Raw genomic sequence first — 13,280 nt, 5'->3', positions numbered from 1 at the left:
TCCAAAAATGCTGTGTACTTGGTTATCCTTACATACTCAGCTCATATCAAGCCAAGCAATGCTTCTCAGCGTCACCAACATCAGATCCAGAGTTGCACCACTCTATGCAGACTTTTCCTAAGTATCAGCACCTCCACTTCCCTCTGGTCTCTTCTTCGCCACCACCCAACTGCTCACCCACTGCCAAAAACCCTGTGCTCTAACTCAGGCCTTGCTCTGCTGCCCTCTACTGGCAAGATCATATACAGACTTTCAGCTTTCATTTGAGGGTATCCACATTAAAATTGGATGAAGGGTTTAGGAGTTTCAGCTCCTTAACATGTGCCACCCTATTTTTAAAGGGACCAAAAGTAATTGGACAGATTAAATAATTGTAAATGAAATGTTCATTTCTAGTACTTGGTTGAAAACCCTTTGTTGGCAATGACTGCCTGAAGTCTTGAACTCATGGACATCACCAGATGCTGTGTTTCCTCCTTTTTGATGCTCTGCCAGGCCTTCACTGCGGTGGGTGGTTTTCAGTTGCCGTTTGTTTGTGGGCCTTTCTGTCTGAAGTTTAGTCTTTAACAAGTGAAATGCATGCTCAATTGGGTTGAGATCAGGTGACTGACTTGGCCATTCAAGAATATTCCACTTCTTTGCTTTAATAAACTCCTGGGTTGCTTTGGCTTTATGTTTTGGGTCGTTGTTCATCTGTAGTATGAAACGACGACCAATCAGTTTGGCTGCATTTGGCTGGATCTGAGCACACAGTATGGCTCTGAATACCTCAGAATTCATGCGGCTGCTTCTGTCCTGTGTCACATCATCAATAAACACTAGTGACCCAGTGCCACTGGCAGCCATGCATGCCCAAGCCATCACACTGCCTCTGCCGTGTTTTACAGATGATGTGGTAAGCTTTGGATCATGAGCTGTACCACGCCTTCGCCATACTTTTCTCTTTCCATAATTCTGGTAGAGGTTAATCTTGGTTTCATCTGTCCAAAGAATGTTCTTCCAGAACTGTGCTGGCTTTTTTAGATTTTTTTAGCAAAGTCTAGTCTAGCCTTTTGATTCTTGATGCAGTGGCTTGCACCGTGCAGTGAACCCTCTGTATTTACTTTCTTGCAGTCTTCTCTTTATGGTAGATTTGGATATTGATACTCCTACCTCCTGGAGAGTGTTGTTCACTTGGTTGGCTGTTGTGAAGGGGTTTCTCTTCACCATGGAGATTATTCTGCGATCATCCACCACTGTTGTCTTCCGTGGGCGCCCAGGTCTTTTTCCATTGATGAGTTCACCAGTGCTTTCTTTCTCAGGATGCACCAAACTGTAGATTTTTCCACTCCTAATGTTGCAGCAATTTCTCGGATGGGTTTTTTCTGTTTTTGCAGCTTAAGGATGGCTTGTTTCACCTGCATGGAGAGCTCTTTTGACCGCATGTTTCCTTCACAAAAATAAACAGAGGAAAAGGATACAAACTCACGATATATTTATATATATAATATAATAATCTTATTAATATATACAGTATAGTAGTATAAATAAATATCAAAAGTGTGGTTGAACCAATCCCCCAAACAAGGGATTGCAGACCATCCGGTATAAATGGAAAAAATAACTCAAAGATGGATGGGAATAAGAAATCCCACAGGATAAAAAAAAAAAATGCAACATGAATGATAATAAAATAATGACAATAATAATAATAGATGGCACAATCTTTTAAAAATAAAAATGCCTTTATTGAAATATTGGCACAACAATTAAGTGCATTAAAAATATGTATATATATATATATAATAAAATATACAACCACATTAGCAATGTGTTTATGGATAATGGAAAAACCAATCCATAACAAAAAGGCTTAATTAATAATCCAGGTACAAAGGTGCATATATATAGTCACACAAGGATAATTACATAAAAAGAAAATAAATATATATATAATGAATGTGCCCAAAGTGCAGAGGTGCAGCTGTGCAAGGAATTCAAATCGCACTAAGGCGTGTGCAACAAAACGCAAAATGTAAAATACCTGTAAGCCAATTGACGCTATGTGAATTGTGTAAGAACGCGCCCCGATGCGCGTTTCGGAAATAAAATCTCCTTCGTCAGGGGGTATCTATCCCCCTGACGAAGGAGAATTTATTTCCAAAACGCATGTCGGGGCGCGTTCTTACACAATTCACATAGCGTCAATTGGCTTACAGGTATTTTACATTTTGCATTTTGTTGCAGACGCCTTAGTGCGATTTGAATTCCTTGCACAGCTGCACCTCTGCACTTTGGGCACATTCATTATATATATATTTATTTTCTTTTTATGTAATTATCCTTGTGTCACTATATATATGCACCTTTGTACCTGGATTATTAATTAAGCCTTTTTGTTATGGATTGGTTTTTCCATTATCCATAAACACATTGCTAATGTGGTTGTATATTTTATTATATATATATATATATACATATTTTTAATGCACTTAATTGTTGTGCCAATATTTCAATAAAGGCATTTTTATTTTTAAAAGACTGTGCCATCTATTATTATTATTGTCATTATTTTATTATCATTCATGTTGCATTTTTTTTTATCCTGTGGGATTTCTTATTCCCATCCATCTTTGAGTTATTTTTTCCATGTTTTCTTCACAGCAAAACCTTCCAAATGCAAGCACCACACCTTAAATCAACTCCAGGCCTTTTATCTGCTTAATTGAGAATGACATAACGAAGGGATTGCCCACACCTGTCCATGAAATAGCCTTGGAGTCAATTGTCCAATTACTTTCGGTCCCTTTAAAAACAGGGTGGCACATGTTAATGTCTAGAACCAAAATTAGAAAAATGTTGTCTCTGTCCAAATATATATGGACCTAACTGTATTACATCACAAATCGCCAACAATACAGTAAACTGTAATTGACCCTGACACTGGGAAAAGGTCATGAGAAATTGACCAGAACTATGTGTAAGGCTCCTCATGATCATTTGCTGCATCCTCAAAGTACTGCTCAGTCATTATCATCACCGCCATAATCATCCTAACCTACTGCTTTCCATATTCTGCCACTTCTTCTACCATTGTGTCACCAATCAGCCATATGTGTACCCAGAAAATGCTACTGTGTTTTCGGGAAAACTCAACTCCCTCTGTCCAGGTTTACCACAATCGATGCTGTTGCACCTGGATTGCTCTGCCTTTTGAGAAAAGATGGCATGCACTCAGCCTCGATAGAAGATGCCTAACTTCCATTTCTTGTTGAAGAAATTAATCTTTGTCATTTACTGTATTGTGGATGAGACCTGGGATGCTCCTTGGAATTCACATTGTACTGTGAGGTGCACTCCACCATTGATAGCAGCAATTATGGTCAGGGAATTTACATGTCTTTCATGGCCAATTGAGTCAATGATTTAAACAGTGGCAATGCACTACCATAAGCAATTCATGTGTAACTGGTGACACCTCCACACCAGTAAACAATTACCGGTGCTTCTCACAAAATTAGAATATCAATCATCAGAAAGTTAATTTATTTCAGTTCTTCAATACAAAAATTGAAGCTCATATTATATAGAGTCATTACACACAGAGTGTTTATTTCTATTAATGTTGATGATTATGGCCTACAGCCAAAGAAAACCCAAAAGTTATTAACTCAGTATAGTAGAATACTTTATAACACCAGCTTAAAAATTTATTTTAAAATCCGAAATGTTGGCCTACTTGTAGCATGGCATGGAGGCGATAAGTCTGTGGCACTGCTGAGGTGTTGTGGAAGCCCAGATTGCTTTGATAGCAGCCTTCAGATCATCTGCTTTGCTGGGTTTCATGTCTCTCATCTTCCTCTTGACAATACCCCATAGATTCTCTATGAGGTTAAGGTCAGGCGAGTTTGCTGGTCAATCAAGTACAGTGATACTGTTGTTTTTAAACCAGGTATTGGTACATTTGGCAGTGTGGACAGGTGCCAAGTTCTGCTGGGGAATGAAATTTCCATCTCCAAAAATCTTGTTGGCAGAGGGAAGCATAAAGTGTTCTAAAATTTCCTGATAGATGGCTGCGTTGACTTTGGTCTTAATAAAGCACAGTGGACCTACACCAGCAGATGACATGGCTCCCCAAACCATCACCAATTGTGGAAATCACACTAGACCTCAAGCAGCTTGGATTGTGTGCCTCTCCACTCTTCCTCCAGACTCTGGGACCATGATTTCCAAATGAAATGCAAAATTTACTTTCTTCTGAAAACAACAACTTGGACCACTGATCAACAGTCCAGTTTTTTTCTCCTTGGCCCAGGTAAGACGCTTCTGATATTGTCTATTGGTCATGAGTGGCTTGAGACAAGGAATGTGACACTTGTAGCCCATATCCTGGATACTTCTGTGTGTGATGGCTCTTGAAGCAATGACTCCAAGAGCTGTCAACGCCTTGTGAATCTCCCCCAAATTTTTGAAAGGCCTTTTCTTAACAATCCTTTCAAGGCTGCGGTTTTCGCGGTTGCTTGTGCACTTTTTTCGACCACGCTTTCTCCTTCCACTCAACTTTCCATTAATATGCTTGGATACAGCACTCTGTGTACAGCCAGCTTCTTTAGCAATGACCTGTTGTGGCTTAACCTTCTTGTGGAGTTGTCAATGACTGCCTTCTGGACATCTGTCAAGTCAGCAGTAGAGATGGGCGGACACCTGGATGTTTGGGTCCAGCGGGTTCGGCCGAACAGTTACATTAAGTTCAGGTACCAGAACAGTATCCGGACCCGAGCATGAACCGGAACCCATACACTTGAATGGGCGGCCTGAACATCCAGTGTTTGCCACGCTGTCATGTAGCAAACACCGCTTCTGATCAGCGGTGAAATTATTCCCACCGGTCAGAGAGCCGCAGTTTCCATGCTGTCAAAAGACAGCGTGAACGCTCAGCTGTGATTGGAGGTATAAAGCTTACCTCCGGTCACTGGTGTCAGCTGATGGGACTACTGATCCCATCATCCGACATCTGCTGCCGCTAATTACAGTAAGAGCAGGAGCGGCGGATGGGAGTGTTCATTAGCTGCTCCTGCGCTGTAAATAAATAATTTTAAAATAAAACAACGTTGGTTCACCTGTATTTTTGCTAACCAGCCAGATAAAACAGCTGTCAGCTTCAGAAAGGCTACTTGCTACTACATGGCTACTACAAGGCTCAAGAATAGAGGGGTTACCATGTTGTTTTTTTAATTATTTAAAAAATAATTTAAAAAACCAGCGTGGGGTCCCTCCCAATTTTTGACAACCAGCTTTGCTGAAGCTGATAGCTGGGGGCTGGTATTCTCAGGCTGGTAAGGGGCCATGGATGTTGGACCCCAGCCTAAAAATAGCAGCCCTCAATTGCCCAGAAAAGACACATCTACTAGATGACATCAAGCCCACAGGTTAATAATGGAGAGGCATCTATAAGACACCTGTCCATTAGTAACCCCACAGTGATATTGTATGAAAACACAGACACCCAGAATAAAGTCCTTTATTTGAAATAATGACATAGACTCCTTTATTGAATCTAAACTTGCCATACTTGCTGAACGCCTAATCCCCAACGCACTCGTCTCCTGCATAAAATGAAAAAATAATAAATCAACATATAATACTATCCTGTCCTGCATAGTCCATTTAATACCGAGTATCCCACGGCGATCTCACATGTAGAACAGTCACATCGGGAGATCACTATGTTCGTCGCATGGGTACACACCCCCAGACACCTACAGGCACCCACCTACAGACACCAGCAGACATATGCAGACAGACACAGACACAAACTCTTCCTCCTTCTGACATTATTTCCTTTGACAATTCGTGGTGTTTTTGGCAGCAAATATGCAACAAATACGCAAACCTTTTTACACCTGTGTTTTTGCTGCAGATTTGACTGACTCAATTGAAGTCAATGAGTCAAAAATGCTGCAGAAATGCAAAAATAATTGACATGCTGCAGAAAAATAAAATGCTGCAAATGTGGATGGAAATTTACTGATCACTGCACAACACTTCAGGATTGTCATTGAATTACCTTGCATAAGTATTCAATTGCATTTTTGGACCATTTACGCGCGGAAAAAACTGCCTCACACTTTTCCGTGCGATACTGTCTCCTCACAGTATTCCACCCATTCTGTTCCTTCACACTCCCCCTCACACTTTTCCCTCCACATTGTCCTTTTATACTTCCATAATACTGTTCTTTAACACTTTCCACCCATTCTGCCCCTCCTACTTTTCTCCCTAATACTGGCCTTCACACTTTTCTCAACCCATGCTATCTCCTCACTCCCCCCTTATACTTTCCTCTCACATTTTCCCCCTATTATCTGCTCACACTTTTCTCTCCAGTGCTGTCTTCTCACACTTTTCTCCCCCCATACTGTACCCTCACACTTTCACCACACATTATCCCCTCACATATTTCTTGGTAGACACCTTGGTCTGCCACATTAGTAGACACCTGCTTGTTGCGTCTGGGACAAATACCTTGCCTGCCTCCTCAGTTATGCCTCTAACCTTACAATGTCACAGCAATCTCACCATATAAATGGTTGGTAATAGGTGATAATCAACAGTTTGTTGAAAAAAAATTGAACTGACATATGTTTTATGCTTTTTTAAATTAAAAAACTGACCAAAGTCTTATGTGAGCATGAAGACCATTCTGTCAATGCTTTTCAGAACAGAAGAAATTTTACTCTGCCCTGTCCTTCAAACAACACATCCAAGCTCTTGCCACCTCCTGTCACCTCCAACTCAAAATTATTTCCAGAATCTGTCCCTTCCTCAACTCTCAATCTGCTAAAATGCTTGTGCATTCCCTCATCATCTCTGGCTTTGGTTACTGCAACATCCCCCTATGTGACCTACCTGCTAACACTCCTGCAGATCTAAAATTCGTCCTTAATTCTGCTGCTCGACTAGTTAATCTCCTCGTTACTCTTCAGCTTCTACATTTTGCAAATCCCTTCATTGGCTCTCAATTCCTCATCGTATCAAGTTCAAACTACTAAGGCTACTTTCAGACTTGCATTAGGAGGTGCCGCAGCGCAGGGCTGCCGCTAAGCTATGCCCCCGGCCGCGCCTCCTCCGGTCAACTCCTCCTATGGGCGCATGATGCTGCATGCGACCAGCGTACCCTATATTTAGCATTGGGTACGCTGGCAGTGCACTGGTATGATTTTGCCGGTGTGTGCACCCTTTTGGCGCTGCGCCGACGTGCGCCAAACGCACCGTGTTGCATTTTTGTGAGCTCGGCGCAGCGCCAAAAGGGTGCAAAATCATACCAGCGCACGGCCAGCGCACCCAACGCTAAATATAGGGTACGCTGGTCGCATGCAGCATCATGCGCCCATAGGAGGAGCTGACCGGAGGAGGTGCGGGGGCGGAGCTTAGTGGCGCCCCCATTCAACGTCGGTGACCCTATAACACCCTACAAATCCCTAGTCCACGACGAGGATACACAGAAAAAGCACACAAACACACATAAATACCCGGAAAAAAAAAATCCTAGTGGAGAGACTGGATAGCGTCTCTTATATGTGCAAACTTATCTCGTAGTAGAGCCGTGAGCATTAGGCCCACAACTAATAAACCTATCTCGTAGTAAAAAATGCTTACTCTTGTAGCTTTTTAAATGGCTCATCTCGTAGTAAAAAGGGCTTTTGCTGCATGCAATGACAGACTGTATTTATGAAAACCCCCCTAGACAAAAAAAAAAATGTCTACACAGGAAGAACTGAGAGGAAACAATGTTTCAAGCAATAGTAGTAAATATTTATGCACAAATCCACTAGGTGGAAATAAGTGGCATACAAACTCTGATTAATCATATGATATGGACATAATAGTCCTAAATATTGGCAAAAGCGGCAGTTAAGGCACTCCCTGCAATCAAGAATGCCATAATAACCGCATGTAGTCAAAATTTACATTGCCATCCATCAGTCTGTCAGTGCAAAAAAACCTCAATACTTATCAGCCATAAGAAGATGTGAGGCCCAGCCCGACGCGTTTCCCCCTCCAGGATACTGAGGGTTCATCAGGGGCAGAGAAGAAGGGGTCTCATCACTCCAGCCGAGAGATCAGTATCTTATAGATACCTCTCCAATACTAAGCCGTGGGCTTGATGTCACCCGACAATACAAAGGTGACATCAACTGCCCCAACTATCACCCCACTTGGCACTGCTACAGGGCAAGTGGGAAAAGTGAGGTTAAGTGCCAGAATTGGTGCATCTATAAGATGCGCCATTTCTAGGATTGCTGAGAGCTGATGTTTTTAGCTGGTGTGGCTAGTATCCATGGCCCCTTCCCAGGCTATTAATATCAGCACGCAGCTGTCTGCCTAGCCTTTGCTGGTTCGATTTGATAAGGGGACCCAATGTCAAATTTTTTCTTGGGTTTCACTGTAAACTAGTCAGTAAAGGCTAAGCAAACAGCTGTGAGCTGATATTAATAGAATGGGATCCTTTATGGCTATTGGCTCCTTCCGAGAATATTAACATCAGCCCTCAGCAGTCGGCTTTCCCTCTGCTGGTTATGAAAATTAGCTCACACAATTTTTGAAAAATTTTTGAAAAATAAACAGATATTGTGTTTCATGCAGAATTCTGACAGTTGCTGTTTTGTTACAGCACATGTAGGTTAATTATGTTAATGCTCCTACATAGGCTAGTGACTGTGTGTGTGTATGTCACTCTTTATTTATCTCTTTATGTACCATTTTATTAATGAGAATATCTGGCTGACAGCTATTCATTACTAAACCTCAGGCTTGGTATTACATATATACAGTATATTTGTGTGTGTAAACATTATAAATTTGAACATGGTATGTAATGACATTATGGTCTTCAATTCCAAAATGGAGAATGAAAAACAAGAGGTTGAACAATAGGAAATTACATCACAATTATTTTTTTTGAATAATAGATCTTTATTTAGCTCTATTGATTTATAGCAACACATGAAAAAACGCATGGGAAAATGCATTCAAAGCACGGTAGCTCAATGCTTAGCACTGCAGCTTTGAAGCCCTGGTGTCCTGGGTTCAAATCCCACCAAGGACAACATCTGCAAGGAGTTTGTATGTTCTCCCCGTGTGTGAGTGAGTTTCCTTCCACATTCCAAAGCCATACTGATATGGAATTTAGATTGTGAGCCCCATCGGGGACAGTGATGATAATGTGTGCAAACTGTAAAGCGCTGAAGAATATGTTAGCACTATATAAAATAAAAGATTAATAATCAAAAGCGCATAAAAAATGTGTGTGTTTTCCGCTGCGCTTTTCTGCCAAGAGATGCAGAAACCTTACAGAAATTTCTGCAAGCAAATAAGCAACAAGTTGAAAGTGTGAGGGTACAACATAGGGAGTAAGTGTGGTGGCACAGTATGGGTGAAGAAAAGTATAAGGATAGAGTATTTATTTGTTGTATGTGTGATTCACAATCAGGTGAATAGAGCAAGATGTCACCTATTTAGATCACAATATAATGATCATCCATATTGCTGAATGTGTTCTTTACAATATTTTGAAAACCCAAAAGGCATCACCTGTATTAAGTACTGTCTTCTAATCATCTTCCTCTATAATCCAAATCAAATTATATGCGACAATGAGGTCAAGCTTAGTGAGCTAGAAGTTATAGAGAGGCGATAAGTGGTACTGGATGCTAATTCTTTATAGTAATGTTATTCCATTCCTAGTATTCTGCACATGGTCACTGCAGACTTAGGCTGTGTGCACACGCTGCGGATTTTGCTGCAGTTCCGCAGCGGTTTTGGCCGCTGCGGACCCGCAGCAGTTTTTGCTGCGGTGTACAGTAGCATGATTCCCTATGGGAATCAAAAACCGCAGTGCAGATGGTGCGGAATTTTCCGCGCGGATTATCTGCGGTTTTCAATCCGCAGAAAGAATTAAAATGGCAATTCTTTCTGCGGATTCCCCTGCGGTTTGCCATCTCCTCCATTGAGGAGATGAAAAACCGCAGGGCAAAACCGCAGAGCAATCCGCAGGTAAAACCGCAGGTATTTTAACCTGCGGTTTCACCTGCGGATTTTACAAAATCCGCGCGGATGAATCCGCACCTAATCCGCAGCGTGTGCACACAGCCTTAAGAATGCCCCCAGGGCATGCACTGTGCGCTACGGGGATTTGTCGGTTTTTGAATCTGGACCCTCTCTGGTGTAATGCATACATACCCTCTTATGTATGCGTTATACATACTCCTGGCTTGTTGCCAGAGCCTTGCTCCATACACTAGTGACAAGGTCGTCTAGTGGGTGTGGCTGACTAAAGGCTGCGGCCTTGCTCCATACAATTGTATGGAGAGCAGAGCCTCACCCACTGGTTGGGAGTATGTATAACGCATGTATAGTCTCCGATCCTGGCTCAAAAACCGGCAAATTCCTGCAACGCTCAGTGCATGCGCTGGGGGGATTCATAAGTCTGCAATCATGCAAAGTGACTGCAGACTTGTCGATTAGGAATGGACAACTCCTTTAAACTTTTAAATACATTATTTTGAAACTGGGTTTGCTTCTCTTGCATTTGATATAATTGGCATCCGCAATAAAATTCAGGTAGTGCTGACCACCAAGAGGAACAATATCAAGTTGGCATATCTGAGGTCGTTACCCAAAATAGGAAACCATTGCTACCGTGTAAACAAATATCTGTAACATCTTGCAAGATTCTGGTGAAAGATTTTCAGTGGCCTCAATTTACTGCTTGTAGGACACCAAAGCTGAGAAGTCTTAAACAGAAATGTGCATCTTCTGACACTTTGGTAACATTAAGTGGCTGAGTGTTTTGTCTACATTTGCCAACACTTGGACCTCTAGCACCCCTGTCTCCATTTGAATGCTGCAATTTGCGATAATCATTGCATTCCAAGGGTTAAATAGCAAAGATCAACGGACCTTTTGATTTTTGCTTTTATAACAGGGTTTCAGCTGTCTAGCACAGCAATTGCCCCACTCCTAGGCACACTTGCTGAGTCTTCATCATCATCAGTATTCTCATACTGATATGGTAACTGGCTGGCACTCAGAAAGAGCGTTCTCACCTTGCCCCATTAATGTGGTAAAGGGTCAAATCATTGACACTGTTGCTCACTTTATTTGTTTTAGAAAAGGTGTGAGTTATAAAGGCCAAGGGCACGTGGGATTCTTCAGTAACATGAACCATTTTTTACGTAGATTTGTTTAGCAAGAAAAAAAGCACTTCTAAAAAGCATGTAGTTCCATAAAGACACCCAATTTTGACATTGTTTATATGTGCTTTTTGACACTTTTTCTGTGTGTTTGTAACAGTATGGTATGATGTTTATAGGGCATTATTGTTGTAAAAACTCTCCAAAAGCTGCATAAAAAATTGTGACAAAAAATGCAACACTATTGTCGTGTTTTTTCATTCAAATGAAAGACAAGCTTGTTCCAAGGAGCTTTAAAATGTTTTTTTTTTGGGGGGATCTAGGTGCGGAATCTGCATGAGAAAAAAAAGTAACAAAACTTTGTGTGAACATGCCCTTTCTGATTCTCTAGTAATTGAGACTTCATGTTGATCTTTACAGGAACAACCCAACAAGTATCACCATTTAGTTTATTTGCCTCATTTAGACCTTCCTAATTCTTGTTATCTAGCTATGAACTTCCCTTAACCCAGCAGGTATATACTAACAGTAAAGCTGATCTGTCTTCATTAAGTGGTATTTTACATTCATTACTTTCTCACACAAGGACAACTGTAACCGGCTCCTTCAAAGTGCCGAATTTAGCTGGTTTCTCAGACTGGCCCCAGGTTGCCCTTTCACAAAATCTGTGCTGATAAATATCTTGTATTACTTGCTAATAAATGTGGAGCCAGAGGGTAAATGCCCTCAGCACTTCATGCACTACACTTTGGTTTTATGACTTTTCTCACATAGGTGGAAACTATTTGAAATGTTTCACTGTAGTAAATGATGTTGTTTCAGGACAGTAAAGCAATTTCTAATCATTACCTGCAATGATTGGATAGGAAGAGATATTTAGTATTCCATTTTACAATGTGTGACTTCACTTAGGTATGAAGATAACTTTTTCTACAAGGTTTCAAATAATAATAATAATAATCTTTATTAATATAGCGCCAACATATTCCACAGCGCTTTACAGTTTCACATCAGCTGATTCAAATCTAAATTTGAAATTCATCAAAACTGTAATTTGGATTTTTTAAAATACTTGAAAAGGACAATTTTTACCAAGATGTAGCTTTCCTTTACATAGGTAATAAAAGTAAATTAATGTTGAATAACTGAAAATGTGGGCTATGTGCCATTTGTACTAGTTTGTATGTGCAGGAGAGTGTTGACTGTCAGCCCAGGGGGTAAGACCGAACAACTGGCCCTGGAATCATGTGGTCTTTAGCTCATAAAAACATTTAATGAGCCCAAATTCCTTGAATTGTCTCCATTTTGCCCCTGGGCTTGCCCACCCCATTTTATAACAGCATGTTATTCTCAGTAGGTCCTTTGGTATTGTAAACCCAAAAAAGCTCACACATATTTCAGATTAAAAGTAAAAACAATATTTGATTTGGATAACATTTAATATATTTTTCCATTGTGATCACCCTTCAGCATTTAAGCCTTCATGTTGCCAAGTATAAGTATCAGCCAAGATGAGAAAAAGTTGTCCTAAAGGTCATGCATTTTCTATACTCAGCAGGACCCCATTAACAAAGGATGGAGCAATATGGAATATATCCAGTGCACCATGTCATAGGTAAAATAAATTACCAATTAGAATTTCTTTGATGGCTAAGCCCCAATACATTACATTAATGTCGGCTGAATTCACCAAAATCATCGGGTTCAGTTGAGAGTATAAAATGCATGGGAGCCCAGGACAATTTATCAGTGGAAATATTGATCCAGAATGTCTTATTTCAGACACATTATATTGTCTCCCGAGGACTGCTGTCTCATAGAGAACATAGGAGAGCTTGGCATAACAAGTGCTGCTGAGTATGGGAGACCCAGCCAACATGGCTGACAAATGAACAATTGGCTGAACCATCTTTCAGCAGAAGGCCATTTAATGTGTATGGTCATTTAATTTTTTACACACAAATTAGATGTTTTGGTTGTGATTTTGAAAAATTGAAACTTATCTTCTTCCCGACATGCGCCGTACATGTACTGCTCTGTGGCAGCTGCGTTCCCGCAAACAGGAGTACAGGAATGGCGCATCAGGTTTGGGTGTAAGCTCAGTGT

The sequence above is a fragment of the Dendrobates tinctorius genome, unplaced genomic scaffold (assembly GCF_039654945.1).
Source record: "Dendrobates tinctorius isolate UK_male_01 unplaced genomic scaffold, ASM3965494v1 ptg000074l, whole genome shotgun sequence".
Taxonomy (NCBI): Eukaryota; Metazoa; Chordata; class Amphibia; order Anura; family Dendrobatidae; genus Dendrobates; species Dendrobates tinctorius.
The sequence above is the reverse complement of the archived record's forward strand: the minus strand, read 5'-3'. Positions refer to the sequence as shown.